This window comes from Sceloporus occidentalis, unplaced genomic scaffold (genome assembly GCF_023333645.1).
Source record: "Sceloporus occidentalis isolate IW3139 unplaced genomic scaffold, rSceOcc1.0.p SCAF_4, whole genome shotgun sequence".
NCBI lineage: Eukaryota > Metazoa > Chordata > Lepidosauria > Squamata > Phrynosomatidae > Sceloporus > Sceloporus occidentalis.
In genome coordinates this window covers 171,926,674-171,943,688 of record NW_028316984.1, presented here as the reverse complement: position 1 = coordinate 171,943,688, position 17,015 = coordinate 171,926,674, and the positions used below count along the sequence as shown (strand labels likewise).

General features: G+C 40.1%; 1 protein-coding gene and 1 long non-coding RNA gene across 3 annotated transcripts in view; one reads left to right on the top strand and one right to left on the bottom strand.

Moving 5' to 3' along the window:
* The window catches only part of FLRT2 (fibronectin leucine rich transmembrane protein 2), a 123,226-nt gene extending 109,756 nt beyond the window's left edge, over positions 1 to 13,470 (bottom strand). The window contains exon 1 of the mRNA XM_089522345.1: positions 13,393 to 13,470. The gene's annotated coding sequence lies outside the window, so the exon portion shown is untranslated. The remainder of the gene's footprint in view (positions 1 to 13,392) is intronic.
* LOC149315018 (uncharacterized) overlaps positions 1 to 15,435 on the top strand; it is a 33,534-nt gene extending 18,099 nt beyond the window's left edge. The window contains exons 2-3 of one of the 2 annotated variants that reach the window (XR_016281012.1): positions 9,905 to 10,007; positions 15,195 to 15,435. This is a non-coding gene — a long non-coding RNA (uncharacterized LOC149315018). Of the gene's footprint in view, positions 1 to 9,904; positions 10,008 to 10,196; positions 11,327 to 15,194 lie in introns of those variants that run through there. The other variant, XR_016281013.1, reaches the window with a different exon arrangement.
* The last annotated feature ends 1,580 nt before the right edge of the window (positions 15,436 to 17,015 follow it).

The following is a 17,015-nucleotide window of genomic DNA, read 5'->3' as shown; positions in this document are numbered from 1 at the left end:
AAATCCGCAAATATGGGGGGACGAGTGTATATGGGTTATGTGACACAAAACTTAGAGTTACGAATCAGTTGAACATTTTATTTCACCAGACGATTGATTGCAGTACATCAGTCCTGATAATTAAGGATAAATGTGTGTGTGTGTGTGTGTTTTGATTTTTCATGTATTTTTAAAGCTTTTGGCTGTCTTTGGACAACAATCACCTTGTCCTTGGTATGTACACCGTCTTCTTACATTAATTTACATTAATAGTAAATGGTTCTTGCAGAAGAGGTATGTATACAACTGAATATAGAGCATGTACATTGAAACAGGTCATACTTTTCAAGTTAGTTAAGAAAAGGGGCTTGGTGAATTCTGAAATCTGAAACCAGTGATTTCATTATTGTCAGATGGTTGGGAGAGTTGATGGCGTTGGAGAAGTGACTGCAGATGTGCAAAGCTACTGAAACATCCATCATTCATTTAGGAAACTTATCTCTGGCAGCAGAAAGATAGAAAAGAGTTAACTTAATGAGGTGTGAGTTTATTACAGGGGGTGCAGGAGGAACACAACAGAAACGTATGGGGCCAGTATTCATTTTGATGTTGTATGAAGAATATTTTGACATTGAAATGAATCACATTTTTTCTCATATAGTTTCCCTCTTTCTTCACAAGCACAGTGACTTGGGGTTTTATTAATCCTTCAAGATAGTAAGAAAACCCATCTAATGTGTAAACACATTTGTAAAACCTTTCCAAGGGCTTGTGAACTCAGGATGAGCTTAAAAGCAAGGTGATCTTTCCATCCCCCCCCCCCCCCTTTCAAACTTTGTCTGCCTTGGTCCAGTAAAGTATGTATCAGGAAGAGCTCATTTTGGTGGAATGTTTTATCATCTCTCAGCTGACCTACAGTAAGTAGCTGTTTTTTTATGTCTTCATCTCCATTTGCTTCTGCTGCCCTGCTGAGTCACTTTGAACCAATTAAAGCAAGGATCTACTACAGCTTATCATTTCCAGGATTTACTTAAAACCATTTAGCTTCACATTTGTTGTTCACTTTGTGTAAATGACATGTAACTAAGAGCTCCAGTATTGGGAAAATTAATTCTTTACTTTTATTTATAGTTTTAAAAGTAGCCTGTTACAGTTATAGTCCAAATGTCAAAAATCAATTAATTACTGTAATAGTACAATTTTAAAAAATAATTATTTTCCTCCCTGTGGCAGAAAATAATTTACTGTATGTATAAATCTAGAAAGTGGTCAAAAAATTGATCCGAAAACCCAAGTTATCCACAGGTCAATATAAGTTCTGTATTCTAACTCTTATATAAAAAGGAACCATCCCCAGTGAAAAACAAGAACGTAATCTGTTCTGGAAGCACTGACCCCCACCATACTCTCTCATCCAGCCAGCCTTTAGTATGATCACAAACAGTTATGCCTGCTGGGATTTTGTAAGTTCTTTGGCATTGCTTTTCTTTGCTTCATCCTTTAGATCCTTTGTAAGATGCCCCTATGGTTTATCTCCAACTTATCCATAGGTCATATCAAAACCCATAATTTTGGTCCCCAAACCTGCCCTTGTTATAGTCAATTATATATGGTACTTTAAAAAAAATCTTACAATCCTGGAACTGCTCACTGGGGGATTCTGAGACTTAAAGTCTCCAGACTAATTTTTCAGAGTTCTCCAAATTTGTAATATGCCTCCTGTTCTGAGGCTATGTGGGCTGAACATTTGCATCTATGTTGTTTAAAAAATGAAAGTCCATTTTTTGAATACTTGTCTGTTTTCTTTTGACTTCATTTATTTTTATGGTCTGAGTTTTTGAAATGCCATACAAAATAGGAGTTTCTATTCCGCAGTCCTGAAGTTTCTACCCTGACGTTCTGCAGGTCATACAATTTATATGTTCAAATTTGAAGAAAATTTCCCTGGCTTGAATGGAAACTCAATATCATAATTTCCCACATATACACATTTCTGAAGAATGAAAAACAGCTTCCATTTGTGCTCATCTATTTTTTTAGATTAGGGCAGCTTCAGCCAATAACATACCTATTTGAATGCTCTGCAATTTCTGGTTGTGGCTAGGGGCAGAAAGCTTCAGAGAACTGGGAATAAAGAAGCCACAAAAACATCTAGCTTAAGAAAGAACTTTCAAGTTCTTTTATTTCCTCCCACTGTCTCAGTACTCACATTTTGTGAAGCACACAACCCTGCACAACTGGCCTATTGTTAAACACACTGATTTGTCTTTCTTAACATTTCCCTTTCTATTCACATCACTCATTAATGGCACCAAATGGCTTGCCTCCTGACTTTAAAAAAATACAGTAAAAAAAATCAAACCCCACTTTACTTATCATATTTTATTAGGAACAAAGAGTAACTCTTATGCCATAAAAGCTTGTCAAAGTCATAATTACAATTCATTTGTCTGTATTCAGCTGCCTGTCATCTGCTAGCATTCTGAATGCTCTGTGTCTCTCTCTGCATTTGTCGGAATTCTCTTTAATTATTTACTGCTCCTCGATCATTCATTACTGATTGCTAACTGCTTTCGGCTCTCTCACTGCCTCTGGTTTTCCTGGCCTTGTATCAATGCCGCTTGTAACCTTCAAGCCGTTCCAAGCAAAAAATGTTGATGATGCTTATTAACATTTTCATTCTGCAAATGTATGAAAATATCCTTGTTTACACAAGTAACAAGTATGTTTATCTGCACGACCAATCTACTAGCACTATCTGCCAAAACACAGGAAGAAGTTAGCCATAAGAATAGGATCTGAGAATGCTAGGTTTTGCTCAACTGTTTTTGGTGCTAGGCAAAACCAGTGGCCTAAGACCTATAGCTAGGTCCAATTACAATAGAACCATAGAATCAATGCAATTTGCTTATAGGTTGTTGTTGTTGTTATGGGCCTTCACATTGACTTGCACCTATGTGGACTCTATCATAGGGTTTTCTTATTCAGTGAAAATTTGCCTTTGCTTTCCTCTGAGCCTGACAGGATATGATTTGGCCAAGACCATCCAGTGTGTTTCAATGGCTGAGTAGGAATTCACAGAATTATAGAATCTCAGAGCCACAAGGACCATTAGCCCAACCCTCTGCCATGCAGGAATACCCAACTGAAGCACTCCTAAATGATTCCTCTATTTGAAGACTTCCAATGATGGAAACCCACCACTCTCTGAGGCAGTCTGTTCCACTGACAAACAGCTCTTATAGCCACAATGATCTTCCTAATGTTTAGACAGAATCTCTTTTCTTGAAATGTGAATCCATTGGCTCATGTTCTAGTCTCTGGAGCAGCAGGAAATAAGCCCACTGCATCTCCTACATGAAATGAACCTTCAGTTATTTAAAAGACAGCTATCATGTTACCTCTCACCCCGGTCTCCTTGAGTCCTAATCCATATCTCAAACAATTGCACCAGATTGGTTCCATGTACTGTATTGCTTTACCACTCAAGAATTGATTCAATCGGTCTACTCTAGTTGGGTCTAAGCAATAGGATGCAGGCCAGTATTTCATTTTGAAACAGAAGAGATACAGGAGCATGAACCTAAGAAGAAGATGATTCTGTTGTCTTTGAAATCCATCCCTCCATTCCTTATCAGTTTGAGGCCCAGTGACAATTTCCAGTTTAAAAAGTTCAATATCTAATGTAGCACCATCCTTTAATGGGTCTGCACCATCTTAAATTCCACGTGACATGTTTAAATAAACCATACATCAAAAATTGACTCCCATGGAATAGCTTTATCTGTAAAGTGATAAAGAATGTCTATATCTTAAAACAGGTTTTCCAGAAATCAAACTTTGCCACCATATTTTCTGTTCTGTCAGCACTCTGCTTCATCAGCAGGCCTGATAGACTAGTGGCCACACTAGACATTAACTTGAGTACATAGTTTGTAGATATGGTCTGTTCTTTTTTCCTCATTCAACTGTAAATTTAGAGGAATTCAGTCCTGACTGAGGATGAGAATAGGACTTTAACCTTTAACCAATCATTGGGACAACAATCTGAACTGGTGCCTTCTGTGCCTGTAACTTGCATATGGGGAGAGGAAATTCCCACTGAAGTGCAGTGGTGGAGTCACAACACTACATGCTGTCTTCAAATGGTACGTGGGGAAGACTATCTAGGTACTTAAAACAGGCTCATCTAGCCCTGGGACTGCCAAGAATGAGAACAGGCTGAAAAACAGAACAAGTTTAATTCTCCATTTGAGAACACAGAAGATCCCTTAGAGCCTTCGACCGTGTCTCTGTCTGAAATGTAACTCACACTATGCAGAAGGAAGAGAGCAGGGAGTTTCCTAGATAGCATCCATTTTTTTTAGTGTAAGATGAATTTAAGATCAGTTTGATCATCATCTTTGGGTTACTAGTGCACAATGAACACACCTCAGCAATCCATCCAAGAACATTTGACCTCACGAGAAAATCTTAGGACCCAGTAAGTCCAAGGCTTGAAACAGATGCACACCCTCCAACTATCCTGATTTGGCAGAGACACTCCAAATCAATCCTCTGTCATCCCCCTTTTCAAGTGCTTTTAAAATGGCCTGGTTTCTCTGTTCTCTTCCCACATCCCCCTTGTCCTCAGTTTACTTCCAGTCAGAGATAAAAGTAGTTTGCACTCAGTTATAGAGGAAGGGGCAAAACCTTGCCCTTCCTGGTAGTCTCAGGTGAAAGCAAACTGCTGCAGCCTTTCCAAGGCTGTGTGTTCTTCCTCATTAATAACTATTGCGACATTGACCACATTTTAATGTTTCTTGGCCATGTCTGCCCTGGTTTACATCTGTGAAATGTTGGATAATATGTAGATGTGGGTAGCTGCAGTGGATACGGGGGCTAGTTTTCTTCCAGGGCCAGACAGATTGCCCTTAATGGCCAAAAAAACCAACAAAAAAATAAAATAAAAAAACCCCAAACCCAAACAAAAACACACACACAAAAATCCAAATTGTTATACAGTATATTACTTATATTTAACATGGAGGGCAGCAACCTATATAAAAGAGAATCGCCTGTCCTTGGGAGTTAAAAAGAAGAGGGAGTTTATCCCTCTTTTTCATTTAGAAAAAGTGGTCTGGAGAGTCTGGATAGGTCACAAGAAACCTTTGGGAGCCATGTGGAGTCTCAAGGTCCAGTTTGCCTATCCTGTATGAACTTGGTCTTTGTGTATTACATAATTGCCCCAATTATCCTAAATAGGGATGTAATTTTTTTGTTTAAAAAATTGTATTGTATTGCTGTTTGTAAGAACAAACAGTTTCACCACCACCACCACCCTGCTCCAGGAAAGTTCTTTAAAACTGCAGTTTTTAAAGAGTATTTGCATTTTGGGACATACTATTTGCAGATAAATGCACATGTTCTTTTGCAAATCCAGTTTTCTGTGCCAACAATGTCTTGGTTTTATTTTGTTTTGTTTTTGGGTCACAAAGGCATGGCTTTTTGTGTGGAATAAGCATGAACTGTGAAGATTCTTGTCCATCTAGTTCTTTCCTCATCAGGGTTTCCCAGCATTTGTGAAACCAATTTTTCAACTATGTTTTTGAAAATTTTCAAATACTCTTTCCATTGTGGATTCCAGCTCCTTAGGAGAGATACTCCATGACCCACCTCTACCACTGCTGAATTATGCTGAAATGACCCAAGATCTTAATTACATCCAGCAGTATAGGACAAAATGGACAAGGAGGGAGACTAAAAATACAACTAACCAGTGAAGCACATTTAAGAAGATTAATCATTTCTACCACCAAGCAATGGCTTTGTGCTTCCTCCTTAATTTTCTAATCATCACATCTCTTTATACCTTTACATGCTCTGTTAAAATGTCCCTGAATATGAATATCTCCTTCTTGTGCATGTTCTTGATCAAGGCCACTCACATTCCTATTTGACAAGCAAAGTAGACAGAGACTCTAAGTTTTATACAGGGATAACATATATTGAATCAAATACTACAGGGAGAATGGCTTCCCCAACCCACTTCACAGTTTATCAGAGGTCTGTTGGCAACCAATAACTTGTCAGCTATTACTTCACCCACCCACACTGCTTAATATTTTTTTCCTCCTCTCTGTTCTCAAAGAAAAATTATGTGAGGGATTTCAAGATTGCTCAGAATTTCCCCTGTACACACAGTCTTTCGGCCTCACAGCATGGCAATGGCAAACTCCTTCTGAAGAAACTTGCCAAGAAAATCCTGTGATAGATTTGCCTTAGGGGTGCCCTAAGTCAGAAATGACTGAAAGGCACACAACAACAACAACAACCTAGCGAAATCTCTCTCATAAAAAAGGGGCATCATGTCCATCACATGATTGAAGTACTATTATGTATAGAATCATAGAACTGGAAGATACCACAAGGGCCTTCCATTTTACATACTGTATATACTCAATTATAAGTGGCCCTCATGTATAAGTCTAGGGCAAGTTTTGGGGCCTAAATTATGGATTTTGCTATGACCCGTGGATAAGTCAAGGGTAAAACTTAGGGGCATATAGCAAAGGGTCTAAAGGATGAAGCAAAGCAAAACAATGTCAAGCAACTTACAAAATTCCAAGACATAACTCTTTATGCTTACCTTTAAGACTGGATGGATGAGAGATTAGAGGGGGTCGTTGCTTCCAGGACAGTCATACTCTTGCTTTTCACCAGGGAATTGTTCCTTCTTTTAAATAAGAGTTAATATACAGTACTTAAATTGACAAGTCGACTCAGGTTTTTTGGGGTCAATTTTTGACCTAAACTTCCAGACTTATATATAAGTATATACTGTAATTGATTGTTATATTTTATATAATTTAAGTGTGCTTAAATGCAATGGCTCTGTATATCCAGGGTATCTATGCTCCAGCATCAGAATAGGAATAAAGGAGGATGCATTAGATTGAGTAAGACCATTGATCCATGTAGACCAGTTTCATCACCTCTGACCAGCATGTCCTGGCAGATTTCTTTGCAGTCCTACCTGGAAATCTGTAGTGTTCCTTGCCGGTCTCTCATCTAAATAATAACCAGGCCTAACTCTGTTTAGCTTCCTAAACCAGCGGAGGATAAATGTGCGGTTTCATGACCTACACAATTACACGGTCAAATGGTGATTCCTGCTTTGAAGCATTAATTCACATGGCGTTGTTCAGAGTTCATTAAGCAAGCCAGACAAACAGGAAGCAGCACCCACCCCTCTGTTTTGAGTTTCATCGCATGGCTTGGACACAGGGAGTGTAAATCTACTGAAGACCTTCTGACTTACAGCTCAGTCTCTTGTATATTGCAGAACAGGTTCACATATACTATTAAGTAGGCATGGACCAAGACCCATGTTGTCATCTCATGCTCAAAATGGCAGGCATTGAACTAGTCAATTGTGACAACTATGAAATATTGTGCTCACAGTGACTGACCTAACTGTGCACTTTCTTTTCCTCTCACTATTGTTGAGGTGTGTGCTGTGGCAGCTGGTGGCTCTGTTTCCAGTAGGGTAGTGACTCTGCTCCAGGTTTTAGTCCAAAATTTAAAGGAGCCATTTAATAGAAGTATAGTGTCTAGATCAAGCGAAGTAATAGTGCCACTCTATTCTGCCTTGGTCAGGCCTCACCTAGAATACCGTGTCCAGTTCTGGGTACCACAATTCAAAAAGGATGTTGACAAATTGGAGCGTGTCCACAGCAGGGCAACTAAAATGGTGACGGGTCTGGAAACCATGCCTTATGAGAAAAGATTTAGGGAGTTGGGTATGTCTAGCCTGGAGAAAAGACAGTTAAGGGGTGATATTATTACCCTCTTTAAGTATTTGAAGGGGTGTTACATTGAGGATGAAGGAAGCTTGTTTTCTGCTGCTCCAGAGATTAGAACACGGAACAATGGATGCAAGTTCCAGGAACAGATTACACCTCAACATTAGGAGGAAAGTCCTGACAGTAAGAGCCGTTTGACAATGGAACACCCTCCCTTGGAGCGTGGTAGGGTCTCATTCCTTGGAGGTCTTTAAAGAGAGTCTGGATAGCCATCTGTTGGGGATGCTTTGATTGTGATTTCCTGCATGGCAGGGGGTTGGACGGGATGGCCCTTGTGGTCTCTTCCAATTCTACAGTTCTATGATTCTATGATGCTGAACTCAGCACTTTGGACAGGACCTTTAAACTCTGAAGAGCAAATTTACTACTTCACTGACATGGGAGCCACCAGTCACCACTAGTTGTGTGCCATGGTGCATGGGTGTGCACACTGTTTGTGCATATATATTAGCTGCATGGCGTGTCAGAAAGTGAGGTGTCCCAATCCACTTGGGATCATAAGCCAAGCAGTATCAGACCAATGACATATTTAGATTCAGCCAGTAGCCTATGGGAAGCCCACCAGCAGGACATGAATCCCATAGTTTCGGCTCTGGACATCCATAGTGGTGGCTTGTGACCCTCTATGAAGTTCTCTTAGAACAGCCTGACTCTCAAGCTGGGGGAAAAATAGTTTGTGACTCTTGATTCTTCCAGATGTTGTGAATATCTGACATGTTTCACTGTATATCACTCCTGCTTCATAAGCTCAACTTTTAAAAACTTTTAAACACTTGAATATAGGCTCTGTTTGCTCAGAGACACTCCTGCTACACCACCACAAAGAAATTCACTTGCAATGTCTTTACTTTCTTCTTGTTCTAAAGTAATTAAAATAGTCACTTTTAGCTAGGACTCTAACAAACCACATCTGACTTGTGGTGCAAAAACCATCTAAGTATTGAAGCCACACATCCCAACATGACTAAAAAGAGTACCACATTTACAGTGACACCACAAAAAGAATAAAATTATCCTTGCTGTTTGTTGTTGCGTGCTTTCAAGTTGTTTTCAATCCTAAGGCAAACCTATTATGGGGTTTTCTTGGCAAGATTTGTTGAGAGGAGGTTTTCTATTGACTTCCCCTGAGGCTGAGAGCATGTGACTTGTCCAAGGACACCCAGTGGGTTTCATGGCCAAGCAGGGAATCGAACTCTGGTCTTCAGAGTCATAGTCCAAAACCATTATGCCATGCTGCTTTGCAATCACAATGAAATTTAATTATGCCTTAACTTCTGAAACAAGGGGCCTGAATATAAGCAAGTCATTATTTATAACTAGTTACTTCCAAAGATCTGGTTGTAACAGAAGAAAATGTTTTCTCCACAACATCTTGTTAGCATTGAACTGCAACCTATACAGTGACTTTAAAGGCGTGAAGATGGATGTTGTGCGTGCAGCCTTCAGAATGAAGGAAATGCACATTTATCTATGCAAAAACAAATGCCAGCAAAGGCCTAAAACTATAATGTCTGAAGGTGGGAGGAGAAAGGAATGCAGGCAACGTGAAAATGGTATAAACAATTTAGTATTCATTTTGATCCCATGTATTGTTCAATCTTTCAACAGCCTGTCATTGTTGTTCCTTTGAACGATTCTTTGTAAGCCGGTAAACAACAGGACAAACTCTCTACTTTTAAGACAAAAACTTCAGTCAAGGTTGTTTACTTTATCGCTTGCCTTTGTAAAAGAGCTTTTACCCCCACATAATTTTGTGTTTTTGCCTTTCCAATGCAGATTCAAAACACTCACTTCTAGGCAGATACCTGCTTCAAATAATCCCCGACCTGTGTCTACACAACTCATATGGTTGTATTTCACACTAACTGTGCATAAGTGATGTAGTGTCTCTTTTCTTAGAATACACAGAGAACTAGTACCGTGAAAGTGCAAGAAATGTAAGTGGATCCATTTTAAATGAAAGTCTTTCCTGTGTCTCTCTCACACTATACAATTATAGCACTTTGATATGGAATTTTGAGATTTGTAGTTTGGTGATGCAGTAGAATTCTCATTCTGTTTCCATTTTTTGGCCATGACAGTACATATCCCAGGATTCCATAGAACAAGCCCATGATAATTAAAGCACTATAAACATGTGAACGAGATACAGCAAGGCTCCAGGAATGGAGATTCATCTTTTAAGTAGGTTGCTGGAAGGCTGTTCACTGTCTAATATTTTAAAAAGTAATAATTTCCCAAAACCAAACCATTTGTCTTCTGATCAGTTTTGTTTTTGCTTTGTTTTGAACTTTGGTGATTTTTTTTTACAGTTTTTGTGGCCTGAGAGGGCCAATGTTGCTGAATAAAATCATTTATCTTTCTCCTCCTTAGCATCCTTGACTATACATTGCTCGTGACAATATCATTGACAACTTTGCAAGCTAAAGTCCAGAAGATGCATAGATCATATAAGGGGGATATGGATCAATCCTCCATTCCGAACATTAGCAAGTGAACCATGATGGGAAATGAGGATCCCGTACCCAATGAAAGAGAAAAAAGGATTCCACTGACCCTTATGCCAATCTCTTCCTATAATACAATTGTACTTATGGAGTGATGGATACTGAAAATTATTATTGAAATATAGACAGCCCTCCACATTGGTTGAGGTTAGAAGCACAGGACCCCCATGAAAATAGAAAAACTATGAACAATTCTAATGCTGCCCTCCCCCACCTCAGCCATATTTAACACAAACAAAAAGTAGAATCAGCAGATTCAACCCACCATAGATGTGTTTGAAGTAGCAGGATTCCTTTGCAAGACAGAAGTGAGCGGCTTGCTGCTATCTCCACTGCTGTCTTATGCCACTTTTAATAGGGACTTACAAGCCTCATAGTCTCTCAGTCTTGCGAGGCCAATCCCTATTAAAAACAGCATAGGGCAACAGTGGAAGCAGCAACAAATAACCTGTGAACAATCAAATCTGCAAACATCAAAACCACAACTGTGGAGGACTGACTGTAAATCTATCAGTCCTCTATATATCCCTGTCCTAATGACCATGGGTCAAGGACAGCTGTTCTTATCTTTTGCCCAACTGAAGGAAATCCATGAGTTCCATAATCAGAAGATGTTATCACCAACTAAGAGAAAACCAGCAAACACCCTCTGTTATACCCTGCAATGGAATAACTATTTGGCAATACACTAATAGAAATCCATGATCCCTTTAGCTTCCTCTCTTGGAACACTCCACCAAGATACACTATCTCAAGATCCAGCAATAAATGCCTGAGTGTTGAAACCTTGAAAAATCCCTTCTCTCCTGATATGACACATCAGATCATAAAATGACATCACTGGAACAACTAGCTTGCCTTTTGTCCTTGTGTTTGGTCAACATTACCAAGAATATAGACAGCATTTTGATGATAAGTGGTGTCAATCACTTTGGAAGCTGGTAATTCAACTTTCCGGACTGTAAAATAAAAGCTGTTTGTTTTTCAAAGAGTTAATCCTTTCAAGAGATGTCAATAAAAGCTTGTTGGACTCAGAAATGAACTATGTGGAGGTCACAATCCATTCCTAAAATAAAAGATGAGCATTTACACCTTGAAAAAGAGAAAATCATGTCTTACCCTTCCATCTACCCTAAAACACTTATTCCTACTCACTAAGACTTCCTGACCACCACATGGCCATTCCCTTTAAATACAACTTGAATGTGAAAAAATATTTTCTTGGACTACAACTCCCAGAACCCATGAATCATCATGACCAGTGGCTAAGTTGCTTGAGGGAGTGAACAGTAACACTCCCAGACTCTGTTGCAGATCTTCAGCCTCTACTATATGGAAGATGGTAGAACCTGGTTATAGGTGTGTGATGGAGAGAGCAGGACATGCTAGCATATCCCATTTATTTCATTTTTAATTCACAAGGCTTTCAACGCTTGACCAGAATTTTTCACTGTTGTTAAAAATCTGCTCTGTATCCACCCTCGAGTTGCAATGGATGCAGCATACTCTGCATATACACTGAATTTCACATATCATTGTATTTCCCCCCCCCCCAAAAAAAAAAAAAATCTAGTCATCAGTACTCACTCTTGTATCACCCACATCAGGGTCATTTTATCTATCATGGCAAGCATGCCAATTTTTTGCTGCTAAAGTTACATCACTGCACACTAACCACGTCAATTCTATTTACCATTTTCAGAAAGTATTTTTGGCTAAAAACGATTTTTGTTTTGTTGGTGGGATGAGTGATTCTGTGGCGATGGCAAGTCTATACTGCCATATATAGAGGTGGATATCTATCATTTGGGGCTATTTTCAGATGCAAAATCTTCCAAATATTGCCTCCCCAATGTGAGACCAGGGGGCTTCACAGGCCACAAAAGTAGGCTTTCCTCACTCCTATGGGCTTAGTTATTCTTAAAGCCATCCCAATAAAATCAGTAACAATAGTAGTAGTAGTAAAAGCCAGGAACATCTTAAATCCCATTTCTTTAAACTGAACTATTCTAAACCTAAGTGTAGATCCAACCCTACATTTTTATAGCGTTGCAAGATTACAAAGTGTAAATGCAACAACACACGTGAGGAAAGTCTACCCACTGTTTAGTGTTTTTCCATTGACTGTAGTGACACAGATGTAAGCAGGCAAACTTTAGATGTCTCACCAAAACTAACATAATTTAAATAACTTAAACTTCATGTACAAATACATATACATGTATATGATACATATATATCATACAGGTATACTTTGCAGGGTAACAATGAGCTATAGCCTACTGGTGAGCATACATTTTCTGGTAAACCTATGTTTACATTGGTGTAAATATGCAAAATAATTTATAGTAGACAGACTGCATTTCCAGAATGTGCCTTGTCAAGTGAGAATAATTATAAAGAGGCTATATCCTAATCTCCCAAGCAAAGTGTGTCATATTTGCAGTGACATTCTTTTTCTTATCCATGTTGCAGTAGGAAAACAGTTGGTATAGAAACACAAGAACAGCACATATAAGACTTCAATTTTGCAAAAATCACTGATGCATAAATGTTGTATCCTCAGCTCATCTCTTTAATTGCATTAATCCTGATGCTCATATGCACATTTCATTTTCAGTGTCATAATCAAAATTTGCCAGTGGAAAAAAATCTGATGCATATTAGAAAATAAACAGGATTTAAAGAAATCAAATGAGAAATTGGATCAACTAGATAATGAGAGGGAGAAAAGATTTAACAGAGTGACAACAGAAATGGTGACAAATAAGCTTTACTTTCTCATTAAGTAAAAATAAGATGATTTCCCCAAATTAACTAATTTCTTTCTACATTGAGGAGCAAATGGATATTTATGATGGGGATTATTTCCTGTGCATATTTACTTGAGCCGATCAGACAGTTCCTCAGACTGTGGTCTGACTTTCTTAAGCAATGTCATCTTCAAATATGATAAAGAAGCAACAGAAGGGCTAGAAGCCCATAAGGAAAAACAATTTACCTTCTGTTAATTTGCTTTCTTAATTAAAAAGAAAGTTACTTTGAAAACTTTCCTCACTTACCAGACAGCATGTTTCAAGAAATCCAAAGGGAAGAGAACATATATCTCCTTCAGACTACATGAAATCCTGAGATGACTCTTCCAGGGTAGCCAGGTCAACTTGTCTCAGTGTGGTTCTGCTGAAAGCTCCTGTGTTTCTAGGGAAGTTGTTTTTGTGCTGGTTGGGTGGGAGTGAGTTAATCACTCATCTGATACCACAGTCCAGGCTAAGTAGGAAAGCCCCACACCAAGGAGAGAGTATTTCAAGAGGATTTACTCCACCTACTCTATAATCTCTGGCAGCCTTATGAATTGAAGGAGACAGAGAGAGAGACAGCAAACCAGGTTTCCTCCTGCTTTTGATATGTTTTTCACTTTGCAATGCACAAAAAGGAAGCCAATAGACTATTTGATGTTCAGTGGTCCCCAAACAGTGCCCTTTAAGAAATTTTGGACTTCAGCTCCCAGAAGCCTCAGCCATGTTGACCAATAGTTTGGGATTCTGGAAGCTGAAGTCCAAAATCCCTTAAAGAACATAGTTGCAGGGACCATAACCATCCTCTTTATTAGTAGTGGATAATATTTAGAGAGATCTTGCGGCACCTTTGATACTAACCGAAAGAAATAAGTTGACAGCATGAGCTTTCGTAGACTTAAGTCAGCTCATGCTGCCATGAGCAGCTCATGCTGCCAACTTCTTTCTTTCAGTTAGTCTCAAAGGTGCTACAAGATCTCTTTGCTTGAGTCCACAGAGTAACATGGCTATATCTTTGAATTCTACCATTAGTGAATAGTGTTGTTGTTGTTATTATTGACAAGTAGCTACTCAGTTTTGACAGTGCTGGTAGAACAGTTTTCATGAGACATTGTGATTTCCCATTCAAGGACCAACCAGGTCCACATAAAGTACTTAACCCTTTCCCCAATTGCTGCACCATGTCCTTAACCCTTTCCCCACCTACTAATTGCCATAAGCTCTTTTACTCCCATGAGATTCTAGACACAAAGAACAAAACATTCATATGTATGAGAAGGCGGGTTTGAGAGAGATTTAGGGTAGAGAAGGAGTGGTTGGTGGAAAGGGGTAAGTACTCCTGCCTACCCTACTTCTCCGCTTCGCCTCCAGCTGCTAGGAAATCTCATTGGGTTTGTGTTAAACTTTGCATCTCACACATAGCTAAGTCCTCAAAATCTTTCACTGCAAACTGGAGTGAGTCAGGTTTTTTTTTTTCTTATACCAGTTTACTGAAATACAATTAGTCAGATGATAGCATGACTACACACAGTACATAGTCTAGTTAAGAGAAAGCTCGCCTACCAGCACATCCACAACATGGGTGTGGTCTGTTGCTTTACTATAACATGACCTTGGGCAAACAGTTTAACATTCTTCTGCCTCCTTTGACCATCTGAGTAATGTTGGTAACAACACCTCCCTGTCTCACAGAGCAGCAAAGTATATAAATAAGCTGAAGGCAACAAGCTACACTTGTACAGAGTAATAGCTTACATGTAAGGATCAGGGAAAGGACTAAGGTGCTCATAGTTTATTCACTGTCTTCACAGAACTATCTAAGATTACCTTGCCCTACAGCTTTGAACATTTTAATACCATTAGACTGATTAGAATGAAGGACCATGATTTGAAATACATTAAAAAGGGTTTGTTCTATACATCTGGCCTTAGACTGTTGTAGGTCTCCTTTTGCAGGTGCTGGATGAATGAATGTCAAGGACAGTTTTAGCTATCCTACAGAGTAATGCAATGATATGTACAATTGTTCCTGATAGGCATGAACTAATGTTTTTTCTTTGAATTTCCAGATGCCAGAATAACTCAGGACATTACAGGAGTTGAATACAGCAAGGTGCCCAAAAGGCACATGTGATCGGGGATCAGAACAATTCTTCCAGGCAAAATTATAACATATCCTTTTAGGGGATATTGGTCAGGGGCACATTCCATGTACAACATGTCATGCCCTGTCACCTCCATACTCCAAGAATAACTAACTTCCAGTAGGTACAATATGTAGTTCTTCAGATATATGTTCAGACACATAACACTCCCCCCAAACCTTAAGAACCTCATTCAACCCAGCCACCTCTCTTTATATCAAGAATAGATATTATGCAGTATGTGGAACAGTGGAGGACAGGGAATCTTGGAGATGTCTCATCCACAGGGTCAACATGGGTTGAGATCAACTCAAGGGTAGCTATCATCAACAAAAAAACATGCAAGCCAGAAGGCCTCTGCCCCATTTCCTCCCAAAAGGTTCAAGAAAAAAAAAATATTTTGGCTAGGAAAAACAATAATTTTCTCAGTCAAAAATTTATCCCAATATAACACTCCATGGGTGTTATCCATGAGTGAATAACATTTGTCCACTAAATGTTGTGGGGGAAAGGCTCCAAACCAGGGGAAAGAACTTTTTGGCGGGATACAGACTGCCCCTTTGGGGTGGCCTGCACCTGCTCCTTTCCCTGCCAGATCGGGGCCTGAGCAGCCACAGCAGCAGCCCCGGAGACCCCGATCTGCCGCTTTTCCAAGCCTCGGGAAAGCGGCAAAATGCAGCTTCCTCCCGGCCTGGAAAGGGGTGTCCTTGGGGCTTCATGCCCCAGGACACCCCAGGGAGCCACTGCCGGGAGAGAAAGGAGCTGCTCTGCCCCTTTCCCCCTGGCTTCGTTCCTGCAGCCATTTGGTGGCTGCGGGTATGAGACACTCCCCAGGAAACAGCTCTGTTACGGAGCTCCTTCCGGCGCCGCAAATAGGGCACCCTATGTGCCCTGTAGCGGTGCAAGCACGTCACAGCCGTGCCACGCCATTTGGACATGGCGTGGCCATCACGTCAAAATGGGGGCACCCATCTGTACAGGGTGCCGCCATTTTGATGTACGGAGTACGTGCTAGGGTTAGGGAGCGTCTGTAAAGGACAATCCGAGGCAACCCTAGCACTTACTCGGTACGTGCTAAAAGGCCCATCTGGAGAGGGCCAATGGCCCCATACAGAGAGGCCAAGATAAAGCTGCTTCGTGTCACTTTGGAGGTATGCTGTTTAAATGAAGCATGCATCCTAAGAGTCCGGACAGTGTCGCAAAGCCACGCTCCAGTCCTAAGGACTGGAGCGCAGCTTTGACGCAGCTTCTGGCCCCTTAAGATGCGTGTGTCATTTAAACAGCATACCTCAAAGTGACCCAAAGCAACTTTATTTTGGCCTGTCTGTTTGGGCCCTTTATGTCCAGAACATAATTTCTGTATGCTGCCAGGTCTGCCACTTCAGCACTCCAGAGGAACAGAGGAGGTGAAATTGGCCATGGGATTGTGCCCTTCTCTACTACGTAGCAATGGGTTTTGACACAGCATGCTGTTATTCTATATAATAGTTGGAGATCATACAGACACTTATTGCTTCATCATGCTAAGAAAGAGGTGGGCAATTCCAGGACTAAACTGTTCTGGCTAGTAAAATGGAGCAGGAGTGGGTCCTGAAAGAAATAAGGCTGGGCTGGGTCAGACTTTTAGAGATTGTGCTGGGCAATGACTTGAAATGGTCCTCCTGCTGAAAGGTAGAGGTAGCCAGTCATTGCTCCTCTGGTTTTCAGGTTTCAAAAGGTAGAATGAGGAAGGAAGCAGTACTAAGG